The sequence below is a fragment of the Cebus imitator genome, unplaced genomic scaffold, assembly GCF_001604975.1.
Source record: "Cebus imitator isolate Cc_AM_T3 unplaced genomic scaffold, Cebus_imitator-1.0 Scaffold152, whole genome shotgun sequence".
NCBI classification, from domain to species: domain Eukaryota; kingdom Metazoa; phylum Chordata; class Mammalia; order Primates; family Cebidae; genus Cebus; species Cebus imitator.
Genome location: NW_016107467.1, coordinates 174,185 through 195,202, shown reverse-complemented (window position 1 = coordinate 195,202; position 21,018 = coordinate 174,185). Strand labels below are relative to the sequence as shown.

General features: G+C 40.6%; 1 long non-coding RNA gene across 1 annotated transcript in view; it reads left to right on the top strand.

Moving 5' to 3' along the window:
• Window positions 1-21,018, top strand: part of LOC119473371 — a 205,437-nt gene that overhangs the window by 53,413 nt on the left and 131,006 nt on the right. Inside the window, exon 2 of the long non-coding RNA XR_005202575.1 lies at window positions 3,107-3,236. This is a non-coding gene — a long non-coding RNA (uncharacterized LOC119473371). The remainder of the gene's footprint in view (window positions 1-3,106; window positions 3,237-21,018) is intronic.

Genomic DNA, 21,018 nt, shown 5'->3' with positions numbered 1-21,018 from the left:
AACTTTTGTTTTGTTTTGTTTAAATATAACTTATTTAAAAAGTTAGCTGCTATCTTTGACAAAATTCTGAAATTTCACTAAATAGAAATCTAGATTATTGCCTTTATTTGTAGAATTGAAGCTCATATGGCTCTGGGGATATGTTCCCACGTGGCAGTAATTGGAAAGGGAAGTACATTGGTTTCCCCCTTTAAGCTGATAAAGTGAGGATTTCCCAGCTTGCCACATTCCTTTCCTCTCCCTGTTACCTTACCTCTGGCCTTCCTCGCTCATTTACATTACCTGCCTGTTCCAAAATGTGGTCCATGATTGGTAGTGTCAGCATGGTCAAGGTAATGCAAATGAGCACAGAAGGCCAGGTATCAGATGGGGTTGCCTTAGCTTTCCTTGTATGAAAAAGGAACCTTAGGTACAAAAAGCTTAAGTGTCTTCTACAAGGCCACACAGCCAAAATCCACTTGAGCAAAACTGAGTCAGAAGGGTATATCACAAAAACTCAACATTTCTTTTATATTAGGGTATTGGCTGGAAAAATACAGAGTTCTTATGAGCACAAGCTCTATAGAGTCAGGCTACTAAAACGCTATATGCCTCAGTTTTCTCATCTGCGTATTGAGTTTACAATAATAATATCTACTAAGAACTTCGTTGTAAGAATAGAATGAAATAATGATTGTAAAAGACTTAATACCCAGTACATAATGAGTTTTCAACAAATGGCAATTACATTTTTAGAAAGTGCTGCAAAGTTATTTCTTTCAATTGTTGAATCATTTATTCACTCAAAAGATACATATTGAGTACCTGCTATAAGCCAGGCATTTTTCAGAAATTTTGGAGTATTTGATGAACAACAACAACAATAAAATAGTTCTTTTATCTAATTGAGCTTATATTCTAGTGGGGAAGACAAGTGAGTAAATACGCAAAAAAGTGTGTAGATCATGGCAAGAGCTCTGTAGTAAGCACATAGCATGACACAATTGAGAGTAGCTTGGAACCTAACTCAAGTAGGTAGGCAGGACACGCTTTTTGAAGTGGCCTTTGTCCCTAAGACCCAACACTGAGAAGGGGCCAGCTGTGTAAGGAATAGGCTCATGGCGTCTTGGGAAGCTGAGATAGCAAGCGCACCAAACCTGAGTCAGGAAGATACATGCCTTGCTTGAAACAAAAGGAAGGCCACTGTATCTACATTGGTTATAGTTTGAGATTGGGTTGGTAGTTAAGGTAGTGTCAGCGAAGTAGAGAGTAAGCAGATTATGTAGGGCCCTCAGGCCAACGCCATGGAATACTATGCAGCCATAAAAAACGATGAGTTCATGTCCTTTGTCGGGACATGGATGAATCTGGAAACCATCATTCTCAGCAAAATGACACAAGAACAGAAAATCAAACACTGCATGTTCTCACTCATAGGCGGGTGTTGAACACTAAGAACACGTGGACACAGGGAGGGGAGCATCACACACTGGGGTCTTTTGCGGGGGACTAGGAGTGGAACAGGGGGCATAGGGAAGTTGGGGAGGGATAACATGGGAAGAAATGCCAGATATAGGTGACGGGGATGGAGGCAGCAAACCACATTGCCATGTGTGTACCTATGCAACAATCCTGCATGTTCTGTACATGTACCTCACAACCTAAAGTGCAATAAAAAAAAGTTTGAGTTTTATCCTAAAGATGGTAAACAAATCCAGCCCATTTCTTTTTCCTCCTTTTTTCTTTATTCTTTTCTTTTTTGCTATGTGACATAGGCCTCTGGCTTTAAGGAACATGTCTGAGCCTTGGAAGTATTTCTTGGATCTCAGTGCTGCTTGGAGGCTTGGAGAACAGGACTTTGTCATTTGACGCAAAGTGTGGTCCATGATTGGTAGTATCAGCATCTCCTGATAGTTTTTTAGAAATGTAGAATCTCAGGCCCACTCCAGACCTAATGAATCAGAGTCTTTAGGGATGGGTCCCGGGAATCTGTATTTTGAAATGCTCTCCAGGAGATGTTTATGTACACAAGTTTGAGAAGCATGGATCTAGAATACCTTTGGACAGATTTCTACAGGACTTGGAGCTATGCTCATTGGAGAGGAATGGAAGCCTTTCCTTGGCACCCAGGGGCTGCTGCCAGCCACCGGGGATGCTGGCTCAATAGGGCTAGGCACTGGCGCCAGGGTTAGCATTCTAGGCACTTGAAAAAGTCACCGGTCACAGCACATCTTTGGTGTTGATGGCAGATCAGCATAAGAGTGAATCGTGGTCAAAACAAAACAAAAACCAAAAACCTCTTTTTAATCAGGAAGCTAAAAAAAGAAGTTAATAAAGTCTTTAGAGTAAATATGTTTCTTTCAAAAAGACAGAAGCTTAGGAGTGGAAGGAACTTGAAGAGCATTGGGAAATGCCCTGACCCTACAAATGGAGAGACTGGAATCTGGTGATGATAAATGGCTCTCCTGGGGCCGCGCCGGTGACTGATGCAACGCTGGGTCCAGAACTCAGGCTTCTCAGCTTTAGAGCTCTGACCGTCCCACAGTACCTGCTTTCTTGATGAAAACATCTTCATGAGTATTGCTCCATATGTAATCCGTAATCATTTTTAGAATAAAATAGAATTATTTTGGAGAAAAAAATTAGTGATGATTACCTTTCCTACTAGTTTTAATGTTCATTATTACTATTATTATTTCCAAAATAATTTAAAATTCTTATTTAATTTTTTTTTACATTTCTTGAAAAAAGATCATTGCTTAATAAGGCATGGTACATTTATCTGTGTAAGAGTTTAGTTAAAACCGTTTATTGTTACCTGAACACTTGATAATGGGAAGTGACATTTTCATATGCTAAAATATTTAAAATATTTGGTTCAAAGCCCATAATAAATAACAACTTTTTAGTGTACGTGTTGAAGTGATTAGTAAATGTGTCTTTGAAAACAGTATTTCCGGTTCGTATTTGACAGGATCACACTTGATGCATTGACATACCCTGGCTTGAACGGTGTTTTCCCCTACCTCAAGAATCTATGTCTGTCTTGCTGTTTTCAAGTGTAAGGAAGTGGTGGTTTTAGAACTTACATCTTAGTTATGTGTAAAAAAATATTTTTGTGTTGCAGTGTCCCAGAAGCTTTTGTTGACAATTCCAGTTTCCGAACAAAACATTTCGGCAATGGTGAGGGCTTCAATCCCTTCTCTGATTTGCTGTCGGCCATGAGCGGATGGATGTGATGCCTGCTAGCCAAAAGGGTGAGTGAATGAATGTTTGTGATTGTTCATCTCAAAATTCACAAGACAAAAAGCCCATCAAGACAGTTGCCCACCCAGGACGAGAGCTTCTCATCTTGAAAGACGGGACAAATTCTGTCATTGTTTTTTGGTGTAATCTTTTCAGATAATTCCTACAGTGTTCTGGGGTTCATAAAAGGCGTAATAGGACCTAGGAGAACTTTCTCTGTTTGCTAGTTTAATTGTACTCTGAGGGGTGAACTATCTCAATTTGGGGCCATGTGCAATATTAAAGGAGTAATTGCTTTTTTGGTCCTGTGACAGCTTGGTGATAATATGAGCCACCAGGAAATAAGACACTAACTTTTTCATCTTGAATTTTAGGGAAAAATTGAGTCTAATTTGTTCCTTGAGAGAGTCCCATCCCAAACTTTTTGTATGATGAGGACTTTTAAGAAAGACAAAGGTTGGAAACTTGGGATTTTCAAAGATTTTTTGGAAGACTTCGGGGAATTTTTTCCAATGATAATTTACCTCATTAGGTTGTTCACTTACTTTGTAGGGGGAGGGTGGAAGGGACATGATGTTTTTCTTTACTGTGTGTTTTCCATCCATCGTGTTCCTCAGCAGTTGATGACTCCCCTCTAGTAATGGACACTGTAACTTATCCTTACCAGAGACAGTGATTGGTTGAGGCCAGGCATTTGTGTGACAACTCTGACATCATGTGTGGTAGCCTTGTCACTGAGTAAGGTCAATTTTATGCAGAACCGTATCATTTCAGGTTTTGTATTGAGTGGCATTTAATGGTAAGACCCATTGGCATAAACTCATAACTTATCTTTTTCTGTCTTAGTGCAGCAATATTGGAAACAGATTCTAAATAATGGAGAGAAGTATACTGAAGCAGAAAGGGCACTGTATTGGGAGTTGGGAGACCTAATAGTTACCTGGCATGGGGCAAATTAGTCTCTTTCCTTGATTGTCTTTGTTTTTTTTTTTTGTGGAGGCAGAGTTTTGCCCTCATTGCCCAGGCTGGAGTGCAATGGCATGATCTCGGCTCACTGCAACCTTCGCCTCCCAGGCTCAAGTGATTCTCCTGCCTCAGCCTCCCGAGTAGCTGAGATTACAGGCGCCCACCACCATGCCCAGCTAATGTTTGTATTTTTACTAGAGATGGGGTTTGACCACGTTGGCCCAGCTGGTCTCGAACTCCTGGCCTCAGATAATCTGTCTGCCCTGGCCTCCCAAAGTGCTGGGATTACAGGCGTGAGCCACCATGCTCAGCCTGATATCCTGTATCTAAAACAAAGCATGTAGGTTAGAGGATCCTATCCTGTCAGTGTTATTTAGGACCTAAACACCTCAGCTTACAAATGAGAAAGCTGAAGTCCATGAGTCTAGGTGGGATGGCTAAATCCCTGGGGTTGGTCTAGACTGGACCATATTGTTTGGTCATCATTCAGTGGTTCTTTCTAGCTTATTTCAATTACAAAGATTAAGACATTCTACCCATTTAGTTTTTTAAACCTCTTCTGATGATGTGTCTAAGATACTGTTATGCATTCAACTATTTGGGCCAGATTTGTAAAGATTTTATAGCTAGAGGTTATTTTGACAAATCCCTCCCATTTTAAACATTAAAAACTATGTTAGTGTTATTGTCCAGAGAAACTGTGTTCATAGTGAGGCAACTAGCTCAAATATTCGAGACCAGATGATTTTCAAAGAACTATTGGCTTGAAAAGGCACTGCCACAATTTGTTAACTGATAACTTGTACGGTGTATTCTGTTCTGCTGGAGCTAGAGAGAGAGAAAAAAAATCCAACCTCCTGTCTTCCTTACAGTATTACTTCTGTCAGTGGCAAGAAATAAGGCAACTAGTAAGCAGTAACACACAGGCAAGCATGTCCAGAATGAAAATAAATAGTTAATGGAGTCATGAAATTTTAGAGCTGTTAGTGATCTTTGATCTTTTTAGTGGGTTGTCTTGGGCAAGTCCTTTGGCTCTCTCACTGTGAACTTCTAAGGCTTTCCATTGCCATGCATGTATGATAGATTTTTGTGGATGGTCTGTAGTGAACAGGCAGCACATGTTAAGAAAAGTCGTATCTTTAGGAATTCGGGTAGAGTTGAGAATAAAGCCTGGGTCTATTTCGTATACACATGAGAATTCATGAACGTGGTTAGAATTCTGAAGTCCTGAAATAACAACAAACGCAGGTTTTTGGTTACCTGTCATCTCTGCCTTTGGTATTGAGAGAGCCTGACTCAATCTTACTGTTATAAAATTGGTGTATGAAATTTAACAAAACCACATGAATGGATCTGTTGAAAACGAGGCTCATTTTATTCATTAATTTCAGTTGGGTTTGGCCCATTATTTGGAAAATCAATCTGAAGAACTGTAATGAAAATGATATCTGTTTTGCAAAAATATACTTTTAGGCCTAGTGGAATACTAGTGTTTTGTTTTGTTTTGTTTTGTTTTGTTTTTTTCTAAATAAGGAAGTTTTTAGTATTTATCAGACTCTAAAAATCTTCCCTTCTCTGTATTTTTTAGTAGAAGGTAAAGGTATCCAAAATCCTATGAGTTGGACCACATGTTCTGATTTTCTATCCCCCTCATTTTTTTTCTTTTTTTTGAAACAGAATTTTGCTCTTGTCGCCCAGGCTGGGGTGCAGTGGCACAATTTCAGCTCACTACAACCTCCACCTGCTGGGTTCAAGCTATTCTCCTGCCTTAGCTTCCTGAGTAGTTGAGATTATAGGTGCCTACCACAACACCCAACTAATTTTTATATTTTTTAGTAGAGACAGGGTTTTAACCATACCGGCCAGGCCAGTCTCAAACACCTGACCTCAAGTGATCTGTCCGCCTCAGCCTCCCAAAGTGCTGGGATTACAGGCGTGAGCCACCATGCCCGCCTGCATTTTTTTCTCAAGGTGCATTTCCAAGGCTTGCTCAAAGGATTCACTCTCTCCCTGGGTGCTGCAGTAACTGGCCTTCCATGCATTATGCACCTGATAGTTAGTCCTTCCATTGTCAAACATTTGTTCACAGTCCTGTGCCTTTTAGAACTTCACAGTTTATTGAATAACCAAAAGGAGCACCAATTAATTGTTACAGCTAATAATTTGGAGTCTTTAGGCTTGAAATAAACTCTAATTCTGAGTGAAGCGTTTCATGGTAAGTGTCCTCCTGGTAGACCAGGGTCAGAGTCACAGAGGTAGGCAGCCAGAACAACAAATTGCCTCACTCAAACGCAAGGAAATGAAACCATGAAATAAAAGGTTTGCACAAATAGATCATTATGGCCAATTTTTTAAGGTCAGAAGATGGGTAATGTACTCGATTGATGCTGGCTATAACCATGCTTGCATAATAAATTAACTTAGAGGCAGGAGACAGCGGAAGAAGGGCTGAGCACTTCACATCTCTCTTTGTGCTGTGGTTCTTTAATGCCACCGTTCACCAGGAAGGAGTCGGAGTTGGCTCCTGTTTCCTGGTGTGAAGCTTTAGCTGACACTGGTAGCTACAGGATGCACATCACGGGACTTCCAGAATGCAGAGTGGCAATGCCTGCTGCATATTGAATAGGCCGTTAGCCACAGCGTTATTAATAAATGTGATCATAACAATTTGTATTTGCATAGAGTTTTTTTGAGAAGGGCTGACTAGAGATGGTGAATGTGCTGGCTTATTTGTTCGTCTCTGCCCTGTCATTGTGTGGTCTCTACCAATAATTTGTCCCTTGCTAGTAGATCTGATGAATAGACATAAGCGTCCTGTGACATTCATTGTGTGTTATTTGCTCACAATTATTTTCCCTTATTTGCCCAGCCTTCCTCTTTTGATCTCTCTTACAATCAAATTGCTACCTTTTGACTTACTAGGAAGAGATAAAAACATGGGAAAATGCACCCTTCTCACCGAAGACTTCGTGAAGGGCTACTTTTTGGCTGGGAGTTTCTTTCTTTTTAAAATAAAACTCTAGAATATGGACTTTCTGTGACGGGTTTTGGGGTGGGGCGGTGGTGACGCAGCTTCCAGAAGGTATGTATGGCTGGCAGGTACCTTGGGCCAGGAGAGCCAGCTGACAGGTTTCCTTTCTGGTCTTCCTTGTGCTGCAGCCTGTCAGGTGCCAACCCACTGTGTTGTGCTTAAACTTCCAGTCTTTGGAATTTTGACTTTGAAAAGTAATTTCAACAATTTAATAAACTACATAATATGTTTTATAAGCTGGAGCGAATGATCTTAAGTATTTTGGTCTCTTTCATAACACAATGAACCCAATATTGGTAAAAATACAGATCTTCACTCACACCATAAAGAGAGGCTAGATTTAATAAGCAGTTATGAGTGCTGGCAGCTGCCTATCAGATTGTATCACTTGGGCTCCCGCATGCGAGGACAGTGTCAACTTACATTTTGTCTGTGAAGTATTTTCAATGCGTTTATTTTGCCTTTCTCTCTAGTTCCTAACCCAATACGAATAATGTAATTGGCTAAATATTTTCCACATAGCTAACTGGCTAGGGGCCAAGGTGGAAACCATTGTCTGGCTTGATGAAGATCAGAAATTAACATGACATTTACGTGGAGGTAATGGAATATATTAGTAATGTAGTAATTCAGGATGGTGAGAGACAGTGTCCATCCCTTCCTGCCCATAAGCATCAGGAGGTGTTCAGCAGATGATGAAAGAATATCCACACCCCCACCTCAGTTCCCTAGTACCACACAGCAGTAGCCGGCCCATCCCTGTGTTAAATTTGCTTTTAAGTTCTTCAGACAAAACTCGAAGACAAACTAATGAATTATTCCATTTGTCAATTAAAAAAGAAAACCCACCAACTCCTATTTTAAGAATAAATTCCAATTAGAAGATTCCATTTAATTCAGAAGCTATAACATTGTTTTAATGAATTCTGTTGGAGGTGACAGTTTATGTGAGATAAATTTATATGGTGTAGATAGATATAAATTCATTGGATAATGTTAAACATGTTACTTCATATATATTAGCTGTGAAATTTATTTCTTCTCTGGTTATGTCCCTAAGGAGGTAGAGTCAGAGGGAAAAACATATCTTCAAAGAAAGAACCCTTTCTGTCCTTTCAGATATTTGCTTTAAAACAGCCTTTTCTCACTTTTATTTAAAAAAATCTGTTAAATTTCTGCATTAACTGAATTTATGATTCTTGGTGTATGCTATTTATAAAATTGAATATAGGTTTTATGATATAGGAAATTAGTCTAGGAATGAGAATATGATCCAACTTTGTAATAAAGGTAATCTGCATTTATATTGCAGATATTTTCCATTCCTCTCTAAGCCCCTTATGGGATTATACACACGTTTTTCTGGATATACAAATTCACCGTAAACTTTTAATGTATTGGGCAGACTTTTGTTCACATGATACCTCCACAAAACATCAAACCTTTTGGCTAAATCAGAGGTGGCAAACATTCTTGACACACTTTCGATTTTATAGTTCCCCTTTTCCGTGCTTATCCTGTGCCCCGGCAGACATCATTAAATTGATCGTATTCTTTCTTTTACTGAGTGTGGTTGTTGCTGCAGATTTATTCCACCTAAATCATTGGAGGCAAGCTTACAAAGTCACCATTTACATGCGTATGGCCAATGCAGTGTATAAGGTATAAGGTTGGGGCTTTTGAGTGATCTTTGTAGTTTGTATACCCAATGCTTACCCTGATATCTGGCAGACAGTTTTTAAACAGTCCATATTTCATATATTAATGAAAGAATCTGGGCTGGGTGCTGTGGCTCATGCCTGTAATCTCAACACTTTGGGAAGCCAAGGCGGGAGGATCGTTTGAGGCCCGGAGTTTGAGACCAGCCTGGGTAATATGTGTGCACCACATTGTCTGATTTGTTAGGTTGTTTATTTTCTACACTTCAACTGGTTTTGGGTTATGTCTGTGAAATATTACAGTTTTGTAGTGGTTTTCTTTTTCTTTTTTTCTATTTCTCTAACTTTAGAAAAGACAAGAATGAGTCTATGTCGCTCTCTTTTTACCTATGTATGAACTGAGGCTGTAACATAGCAAGGAAGTGGTGATGTGAGAACCAAACCCAGAGAACCAAACCCAGACTTTCACTCTCTGGGTGCAGTTGCTTTCTCATAGGGAGCGGCACACACATGCCCGGTGCTGACCGGTGCAGGGCAAGTTTCTTACAGTTTCCTTTTGCATATTAATCTTAGTTTTTATCAATACGCTGAAGCAAGCTGTACCAGGGAGGAAGGCATTTAGCTATTACATTTCAAATGATATCTTCCGTGATGTAAAATTCTAGGAACTTAAACTCCATTGCATGTTGTTTTTGAAAATATTCTGCTTTCTGTTAAGTTGGTTCAAGTAATGCACAGAGGCGAAGAGAAGGAAATTTCCATTCAGTTTATATGCAGGCTGCTGAGCTGCCTGTTGAGAATTGCCATCATTTTATTCTGTCTTCAAGAAAAATAAGCAATTAGTACTTTTAAGCTATCATTTAGCTAATGTACATTTTAATTTTATTTCAGTGTGTTGCATATTACTACTTCTTTTGGTCATGAAAACCAGAGTTTGGGAAAGTGACGGTGGGTGAACATGTGAATTGTTACCTTCTTGGCCCGTAATAATAGGATGATATGGTTGACCTTGATTAAGGATAACAAAATCAGCAGGCCTCCAAAACAGCAGGCCTGTTTTGATGGTAGCTTTTGGATTTTTCCCTACAGATATTCTACGTAGCACCAACCAATTGATTGGAATAGGCTCACGAGATAAAACCTTTTTTTTTTTTTTTTTTTTTTTTTTTTTTTTTTCTATTTTTTTTTTTTTTTTTTTTTTGAGATGCAGTCTTGCTCTGTCCCTAGGCTGGAGTGCAGTGGTGCGATCTCGGCTCACTATAACCTCTGCCTTCCAGGACCAAGTGATTCCCCTGCCTCAGCCTCCCGAGTAGCTGGGACTACAGGCGTGTGCTACTAGGCCCAGCTAATTGGTGTATTTTTAGTAGAGACGGGGTTTCACCATTTGGGATTACAGGCGTGTGCCACCCCACCTGGCTGATAAAATCTTTTTATTCCTTCTGTCTTCTATGAGATTTTAGTAATATTTATAACAAATAATTACAGAGCTATTCATTAGGCACTTACTTTTCCTATGTTGGTTCAAGTATCACATTGGTTATCTTATTCGACCTTGACAGCATCTCTGGGTTCTAAATATTATTCTGGTTTTAATGTTGAAAAGACATAAAGGTTAGTGCATAAGTCACCTGCTCAGAATCACATAGCAAGAGTGAGAAGTGAGTTTTATTCCAAGTTGGGCCAATTTCGAAGCTTTTGTCTTAACCATGAGGACATGCTACTTCCTCATCTTTCAACAGATGCCATGGTTCTTTAAGATCTTGATTCAGGCAGAGGAGATTTTGTAGTTTATACTTGTCTTTGTGAAAGAGATGGAATCTAACTTATTTAAAACAGCAGCTTCATCTGCAGACAAGATTTTTATAGAGCCAGCAATGTAAAAGGGAAGGGCTTCTTCCAAAAATTTTCTCCATAATATTCCTCACCTCCTGCCTTTTTCCTCAGTTGAAACATCTCCCAGAGTCATACCACTGGATTCAGCACTGCATTCTTTCTGTGGTTCTTTTTTATGAAGTCTCTCTAGCTCCCAGGCTGGAGTGCAGTGGTATGTGAGGTGATCTCGGTGCACTGAAACCTCTGCCTCCCAGGTTCAAGCAATTCTCCTGCCTCAGCCTCCCTAGTAGCTGGGATTACACACCACCACACCTGGATAATTCTTTTATTTTTAGTAAAGATGGGGTTTCACCATGTTGGCCAAGCTGGCCTCGAACTCCTGACCTCAAGTGATCCACCCACCTCGGCCTCCCAAAGTGCTGGGATTACAGGCATGAACCACTGTGCCTGCACCTTTGGTTCTCTTCAATAGTAAAGATACTCCTGAAGGTGGTAGCTCATGGAATCCCTGGCTCTGAGCACATGAGTTTTCTTCATGGATTTCAGGAACAGAACTACATAAGGATAGCAGGCCAGCTGATCCAAGAGAATGGGTGCAGGAATGGAAAACCCCAACTACTAGGCATATGAGGCCAGGGAAAGAGCAAGGCAGTGGAAAGGTCAGGCCCTTTGTCCATTTGTCAGGTCATTTAGTCCTCTTGTCTGTGGACTGTGGGAACGTCTGCCCTTCCAGGATGTACTCTCAGGCTAGATGGCCCAGAGGCTAGTTTCAAGTATGCTCTATGATACATGCGTGTGTTGTTATTATGATTTATGAGATAGAGTCTCACCCTATTGCCCAGGCTGTAGTGCAGTGGCATGATTTCAGCTTACTGCAGCCTATGCTTCCCAGATTCAGGCAATTCTCTTGCCTCAGACTCCCGAGTAACTGGGACTACATGCACACACCACCGTAGCCATCTAATTTTTGTATTTTTTGTAATGATGGGGTTTCACCATGTTAGCCAGGCTGGTCTTGAACTCCTGACCTCAGATGATCTGCCTACCTTGGCCTCCCAAAGTGCTGGGATTATAGGCGGGAGCCACCATGCCTGGTCTCAGTTATTATTAAGGGAACTTTTTTCTCCTTATTTAAAAATGTCGTATATTGAATTATCTAAGAGTGAAATGACATGTCAGTTGCAGGTTCCTTTAGGAATCTTCAGAAAATAAGAAAAAATGGTGGAGCAGAATCTTGATAATTCTAGAATTTAGGTGATGGATATAAGAGGGTTTGTTATACTATTTTTCTATTTTTAAAATATTTTTGACCACTTTTATTGTATAAAAGGGGTGTTAGGGGATGAGAGGCTTATCTAGCCACTATCCAGTCTAGTGGTTGATAAACCAATCACAGGCAGGGTAGAACCAGGCCTCTGCACCCCTGTCCTCTACCCAACCCCTGCTGGTCCTCAGCTGCCAGTGTAATTTAATTGATGTGGAGTCTTAGGGCAAGGAGATGCTGACCTCATCAGCCCGTTTTGTCCAGGAGTAATTTACTGGACAATACAGATACAAAGTCTTTAACCTGACATACCAGCACTCCCCAACTAACCTGTAAAATGATGGTAGCTGTCATAATTGAGTAGTTGTGGCATGCCAGGGGCTATAATGTATGTATTACAGATTCTTATCTCTAATCTTCCTGTGGGCAGTGTTTGGAGGGCTGTAGAGGATTACTGAATTTCGGGCCCATCAGTTTTTCTTCTTTACCTCTAAGTTTTGTGTTTTTCAAAGTGTTATCTCAGCAGTGCCTGGGAAGTGCATTAAATAGAGACTTCCAGGCCCACAATGAGACACAGGCCCTTAGACTGGTTAGGGAGAGCATGGTCTCTGGAGTTGAGTGGATAGCTTCAGGCTCTGGCCCCAGGACTCAATAATAACTGTAACCCCAGCCACGCCACATCTCCTTCCAAGCCTCGGTTTTCTTTTCTGCCAAATGGGGACAGTGGTGTCATCCACATTACTGGCTGTGAAAAGTCCTTAATACGGTGCTTGACACCTTGTGAATGTTAGATATATGCTGCTTGCAACTGTAATTGAACCTTTTTGAGACATTTGCCAATTTCCTGATAGAACCAAGAATATTGAGGATGTAGCAATGAATGCTCCAGGTGGCACTATTTGGTGGGTAAAATTTAAACCTTACGTATCCTAGAAGTGTGCTTTTTGTAATTATTAAAAACATTTAAAAAATAAGTATTAGAGTTTTTACTTAGGTGTTTGAAAAAGAATTCTGTCATCAAAGTGTATGAGAGTTGACAAGTGTAAATATGCAGTTAGACAGTTTCAAGGAACGTGTATTATTTACTGATCAATGTAGTGTCTCCTTTGGAGCCATTACACTCAGTCATTTCCTGTCAATCTCTGCACGCTGTTATAATCAGCCTATGGATATGCATATTAAAATATCAGAAAGTTAGTGTGTATGCGTGGTAGCAGCCTTTTAATTGTTAATAATGTTGCTGCTTTAAAAACGTATCAGGATAGTTTACTCTTAGGATGGTTAATCTCCTGCAGAATTGCATGAGAAATTAGGGAAACCAAAACTCGGTCTGGTGGAAAATGAGGCCAATTGGTGGGTGTCTGCTTCCAGTTGGTGCCCCGGTTACAAAAAATATTCGCTTTTTTTTTTCACTACTGTGTTTTTAGGAAAACTTTTATAATTAAAAGAAAAAGTTCGTGTATGTGTGTGATGGTGGGAGGCTCAGTCTAATTTCTCTCTATAAGAGGGATCAGCTAATCTTTTCTGTAGAGAGCCAGATAGGAAACATTTTAGGCTTTGCAAGCCACCTGGTCTGTTACAACTACTTACCTTTGTCTCCTCTGTCCTCCTAGTGCAAAAGCAGCCATGGATGGCGTGTAAATAAAGGTGTGTGGCTGTGTTCCAGTACAATTTATTTACAGACACTGAAATTAGAATTTCACGTGCTTTTCATGTGTCACTAAGTTGTAGGATTTTCATTTCCCCCCAGCCCTTTAAGAGTAAAAACTATTGTTAGCCCACTGGCAGCAGGTTGGATATGGCCCATGGGCCTGTAGTTTGCCAAGCCCCAGTCTGGAAGAAGATTGCGAAGCAGTGGCGAGGACCAGCCCTTTGTTCCTGCTGTCTGGTGTTTCTGCTTGCTCACTTGCTCTTCGGTTTCTGCTGAAATAATAATGTCATCAGTTTTTATTTAATGCTTATCTTGACACAGGCTGTTCTACATAATTATTTATTGATTTAGAGTGCAATTTAGTGAGGCCCTTCCCTTGCTTAATAAAAGACAAAAATAGGCCGGGTGCGGTGGCTCACGCCTGTAATCCCCGCAGTTTGGGAGGTCGAGGTGGGCTGATCATGAGGTCAGGAGATCAAGACCATCCTGGCTAACACAGTGAAACCCCATCTTTACTAAAAATACAAAAAAATTAGCTGGGTGTGGTGGCACGCGGCTGTTGTCCCAGCTACTAGGGAGGCTGAGGCAGGAGAATTGCTTGAACCCAAGAGGCAGAGGTTGCAGTGAGCTGAGATTATGCCACTGCACTCCAGCCTGAATGGTGAACTGAGACTCCGTCTGAAAACAAACATATAATATATTTTATATGTTTATATTTTACATATATAGTGAGGTTCAGGGTGAAGAGTGAAGTGAAAGGGAAGACAAGTCAGAGAAGAAAAGTAGACTTTGAAAAGTGACATAATGCTGGGTGTGGTGGCTCACACCTATAATCCCAGCACTTTGGGAGACCAAGGCAGGTAGATTGCTTGAGCTCAGGAGTTTGAGATCAGCCTAGGCAACATAGTGAGACCCCATCTCTACAAAAAAGATTTAAAAAAATTAGCCGAATGTGGTGGCTTGCACCTGTAGTCCCAGCTACTTGGGAGGCTTAGCTGGGAAGACAGTTTGAATCCCGGAGGTGGAGGTTGCTGTGAGCTGAGATCATGCCACTGCATTCCATCCAGCCTGCGTGACAGAGCCAGACCTTGGTCTAATAAAAAAGAAAAGTGACATAAGAACTATAGTCTCTTTGTAACCAGTGTTATTAAAATGTGTTGTGTATCTCACTAGCGGAGGAATTTAAGATAAATTTTCTACAAGACAGAAATGAATATATTAAACAAAAATTTAAGAGCTATGTATTATTAGGCCAGGTATAGTGGCTCACGCCTTTAATCCTGGTACTTTGGGAGGCTGAGGTGGGTAGATCACCTGAGGTCAGGAGTTCGAGACCAGCCTGGCCAACATGGTGAAACCCCATCTCTACTAAACATAGAAAAATTAGCCAGGTGAGGTGGCACGTGCCCTGTAATCCCAGTTCCTTGGAACGCTGAGGCAGGAGAATTGCTTGAATCCGGGAGGCAGAGGTTGCGTGAGCCGAGACCACGCCACTGTACTCCAGCCTGGGCGACAGAGCAAGACTCTGTCTTAAAAAAAAAAAAGAGTTTTGTATTATTTTATTTTTAATATGTGTTATATATTAAATATGAAGCAGAAAATAGATTTAGTACATCAAGTCTGGCTTCTCAGATGATATTGCTTATTACAACATTAATAAAAATTTGAGAGGCTTAGGGAAACTGTAAAGATTATTGTGTACGTGGTACCCGGGTGCAGCAAAGTCATTAGAGGTGGTATTGAAGGATTCGAAGTAGGAATTTTTCTTCTGAATGGTCCTTAATTTATCATGAGGGAACAGTAGAGAGCAAGAGGTATATGCATGTCAGCTGATTGTGCCTAAAGAAATCTCTGAAGGACAAGAATGATCAGATGTGCATGTGAACAATCTGGAGGGAAGATGCCTCAAATCCTCCCTCCTCTCTTTGCGGGAGATTTGCTGGTTTGTGTTAGAAACAGGTGGAGGAAATCAGGGCAGGGGAAACATGGGGAAGAGGGAATTTGTGGAGTGGGGCATTTTCCTAAAACGGAGGCCTAGGTAGAAAATATCATCACGAGAGAGAAAAAGTGTGCAGAGAAGGAGGTTTGTGGGCATTGCTCTTAAGGCATCCTTAGAGTACAGGATGGTGGAAGTCCTACTAAGAAGTAGAAATGAAACGGATGTTTCTCAAGACAGGTAAGAATAACCTAGAGGACCATTTCTTTATCAAGTATCATGATAAAACTGACTTGAATATGAAAAAGAAAAAGCTTCTGATTGTCACCAAGTCAGAATTTTTGAAACAAAGTATCGTTTTTGTGGTTGGGAAATAAACATTCAGAAAAGATGACTGCCTGAGATGCAAATGTCATGATCATGATTTCACGTAAATAGCCGTGTTAATAAAAAAGGTAGGGAGAGAGAATACAACAAAGGTAGGATTGTGCTGAAAGAGTTGTAAATTATCTTTTTTGTTAAGTGAAAAATAAATGTATTTCAGGATCCAAGGTTAAGTTGTAGAACCTTTGATATGTAATCAGCATCTACATGTAGTGATTGTGCACACAGAATGTTGGCCAGACAATTTGGGTTTGAATCCTGGTTCTGCCACCTAATAACAGTATAATTTTGGGTAAGTCACATCTTTCTGTGCCTCAGTTTCCTCAGGTTTAAAAGAATAATAGTACCTAACTCGTAGGTGATTGTAGGATTTAAGTGAGTTAACACACATAAAGCATTAGAAAAGAGTTAACCGGCTGGGCACGGTGGCTCACGCCTGTAATCCTAGCACCCTGGGAGGCCGAGGGAGCTGGATCATGAGGCCAGGAGATTGAGACCATCCTGGCCAACATGATGAAACCCCATCTCTACTAAAAATACAAAAAAAGTTAGCCAGATGTGGTCCGTGCACCTGTAGTCCCAGCTACTTGGGAGACGGAGGCAGAAGAATTGCTTGAACCTGGGAGGCGGAGGTTGCAGTGAGCCGAGATGGTTGGTGCCACTGCACTCTCGCCTGGCGACAGAGTGAGACCCTGTCTCAGAAAAACAAAAAACAAATTAAAAAAAGAGTTAACACATAGTAGATTTTTGTAAAAACGGCCAGCTGTTAGCCCCTAAGATTGCCCTGAGCAAAATGTTTGGTTTGTGATCATTACAGCAAATTTGCCCTCATTTCTCTAGGATGTGAACTTTTTGTGTATATATGTATGTATATCTATCAATGTATTGTAATGGTATATGTCATACACATTCAAAGACTCTTAGACATTCTGTGCTCAGAAAAAGAATGAAGCATATTGCCTGTCTTCCTTATACTTCTGCCTCCATCTTTGAGGCCTAATTACTGCTACATGAACATCCAAATCCACGCTGCTTTTGAACAACCTGAGAGATGGTGCACTTCTTTCCTTGGGAAAGGCCATTATATGTGTGGCCAACTGGTAGGCCTAGGAAGTTCTTTCTTACATTGGACTCAAATCTTACTCTGGTTTGTTTCCTTGGGATTCTACAAAACCCATCTCTTCTACATGACAACCGATGAAAGATTTGAGGAAAGTTAACAGATCTTCTTGAGCCTGCTTCAGGCTAAAAATCTCTTGCTCCTTCACCTGTTCCTCTTTTGCTTCAATTTTGAGGGCGCTGTGACCATCTGGATTGTTTCCCACAGCACTGATAGTCATAGATATATATTTTATTGATGTGTCCACATTTATATATAATTCATTTAAAGGCACTTCTTTTTGACAGAACCTATGTCCATCATTTGGAAATGAAATATTGTGACTATTCTTAACCTTCTTCCTAAATTCCGAATCTGAGAAACAGGCGCATAAAGAATTATAAATTGTCTCTTGAAACTTTAGTATACTGGAATAGGCTTTTCTTCATTTCAAGCCAGGTACCTGTGTAGAAGTAATCATGGTAACTCTGTCCCTGCGGTAGCAGCACACTGTGTGCCAGACACTCAGCTCAATCATTTGGTTGCAGTAGATCGTTTAAGCCTCATGAGCATGAGTCTGTTCCTGTTTTTGTTGTTGTTGTTGTTGTTTGAGACAGAGTCTTGCTCTGTTACCCAGACTGGAGTGCAGTGGTGTGATCGCAGCTCACTGCAACCTCCACCTCCCAGGTTCAAGTGATTCTCCTGCCTCAGCCTCCCGAGTAGCTGGGAATACAGGCACCCACCACCATGTCTGGCTAATTTTCATATTTTTAGTAGAGAGGGTGTTTCACCATGTTGATCAGACTGGTCTTGAACTCCTGACCTCAGGTGATCCACCCGCCTTGGCCTCCCAAAGTGCTGGGATTACAGGTGTGAGCTCCCGCATCCAGTCCTATCCTTTGTTTTAATGCATATAAATTGTGTAAGTCACGTAAAAATCTCCCCTCCCCCTTTTGGGATAGTCTGCTTTTATTCTATTGAAACTATTCAAGCTAATTTTGAATTAAAGATACTGCTATTCTCAATGTGCCAGAGCCCCCACACACAACATTGGGGATGGTGTACTTCGTTTTCTTTCAGCTTTCTCCAAGTGACTTTCCTTCCCCCCTCCTTTCAACAAGATTCTCAGAGAGGAAGCCAATCACAATGTTACTGGGCATGGGTATCTTGAGGGATGGCTGGGTGCCTTCTATGAGACTTAACACATTTCCTGAACATGGTGCCTCACCATGGCAACAGCCATGTCACACGACACATTGGTGACACATGTAAGGTGCTGCCACAACTCATCCCAGGTTGAATGTCTGTGATTCATTGTTTCCACTGACACAGTGACTACTGTAACTTGCAGTTGGAATGTTCTCTGGTTTTCAGTGCCATTAATGCATACTGACTCCCGTGGCGCATGGAGGGCTCAGGGAAGAGAAGCATAAATAAATAAGTGCAGGCTGTAAACATTGCCTTCATTAGCTTTGCAGAGAAATACTTGTTCATCAGTCAACCTCTTTGCCACTCTCATTCTTCTTTTTTTAAGCATATTTTGTTGGTTAACACCTTGGAAGCTTGAAAATGATTTTTATTTTTAATCATAGTTGTACCCATTTCTTCTTGGCAAACTTCACAAGAGAGAGTTCATGGTGGCCCCTTTTTAGTATTTATTTATATTCTTCACATGTAGCAGATTTATTGATGAATGCATGATTCTGGGAATATTTTTTTTCTCATTGTGAAATATCATGAATGCTTTACATAAATCAGATGATGGAATTACGCATCCATTGCTCATGGAGGGGGCTGAAGGTGGTATACTATCAGAGGACTTTTGGAGAGGTCCAAGATGGGTGGTATTTTAACATATTTTAATTTTTGAGCAATTCAGCGAGTGATTGAAAAAGAAGATGTGGAATCTGGAAGACATTAAAGAGATGTCAAGGACAGACCAGTTTTGATCTGTAGCCTAATGAATGTTTTGCCAACTTTTAAAAAATTTTTTGAGAGTAGAACTTTAACCATTTGCTTGTGTTTCTGGCATGGTAAGGTTATTCCTGTTTCTGTTATATGATGAATCCAAAGTGAAAATGGGATAATTTTTAATTAGCAAAATTATAAAACGGTTTGCAGCCAAATGTTTCTTGTCTTGTATAAACTGTGAGGTTTCACATTTTACTTTAATCATTTTAGGAAATTTCATTCTGAAGATCTATTTCAGTTGGTATTTTATGTATGAATACAAATCTTCAATATTAGAAATTACCTTGTAATATTCTTTTCCAATGTCACTTGAATAATCTGACAGGATTTCAGTCATGTGCATTGCTTGTGTGTATTTTTTAGGTGTCATGGTTACCTTAGTTGGATATAGCACTCATATTCAATCTAGCATTATGAATGCAAGGCTCAACATCATAAGAGAAATAGAAATCAGGGGTTAGAAATGTTTGCTAACTCTATGTTGTATGGTTTTATACAGTTCAGAATTGCTTTGGTGGAGCTTACCTATGTAATCATTTGAATCAAAATTTTTTTATTTTTACTTCATGCTATAAATATATGAATAGAGAGATATTTTGAGATATATTTTATTAAGGAAATGAAAATAATGAGTTAAGTCATGGCAACCTACACATAATTCCCAGACTTTTCATTTTATGATGCTTCAGTTGCATTTGATGATGAGCGTTTTACAGTTTCTGGGGGCTCATTAGAGCCCTACATGGAGATAAAAGAATTCTATGGAAATGTGAAGGGATTTAAGTGTTCAGAATTTGAGGATCTGCCTAGACTGGGACAATTCCAGCACCTTGAACTTTTATACTCTCTAGGGGGTTGGGGGGAGTGCAGCATTGTGTGCTGTTTTTGTTGGATCTTCTGGGCGGGGGGCGCTGTGTCATTGCACACTCATTGCTACAGAAAGAAAGATGGCAGAAGCCAGCCAGGCAGAAGAAAGCTGTATATGCAACAGTAGCTCAAGGCTCTGCTGATACATAAAGGCCCTCACCTTTTGTCATTTGTCTTTGAAAACCAAAGGTGTCTCTTACCAAGAGCAAGAGGGAGAATGAGATAAATGTGAATCAATGTCCTTCAGTTGAGTAATTTCTTAATGAAACAGATTATTAAAGCTTAAGGTTCCTAGGGAATGTCACAGACCTAATCAGTTATTATTAAACTGCAAATAAGACCAAAGGACAGGAACCATATTGAACAAACCATCAATGCGGCTGGGTGTGGTGGCTCACGCCTATAATCTCAGCACTTTGGGAGTCCAAGGCGGGTGGATCACCTGAGGTCCGGAGTTCAAGACCAGCCTGGCCAACATGGTGAAACCCTGTCTCTACAAAAATACAAGAAAAATTAGCTGGGCATGACGGCAGGTACCTGTAATCGCAGCTACCTGAGAGGCTGAGGTGGGAGAATCCCTTGAAATTGGGAGGCAGAGGTTGCAGTGAGCTGTGATCACACCATTGCACTCTAGTCTGGGTAACAGAGCAAGACTCCATCTCAAAAAAAAAAAAAAATCAGTGCATGCTGATTTTGTCTAAAATTTAAGAAGGTAATTATAGTTTTGAAGGTGAAAGCCACGGGCACATATAGAAATTCCTAGGGGCCAGGCGCAGTGGCTCACACCTGTAATCCCGACACCTGGAGGCTGAGGCGGGAGGATCACAAGGCAGTGAAATCAAGACCATCCTGGCCAACATGGTGAACCCCATCTCTACTAAAAATACACAAATTAGCTGGGCATGGTGGCGTGCACCTGTAGTCCCAGCTACTCAGTAGGCTGAGGCTGGAGAATCACTTGAACCTGGGAGGCAGAGGTTGCAGTGACTGAGATCACGCCTCTGTACTGCAGTGCAACCTGGCAATGGAGTGAGACTCCAACTCAAATAAAAACAACAACAAAAAAGGAAATTTCTTAGACCTCCCATCTAAGTCTGGGCAACATGTTGCATATAGAAATAAATACAGTAAAC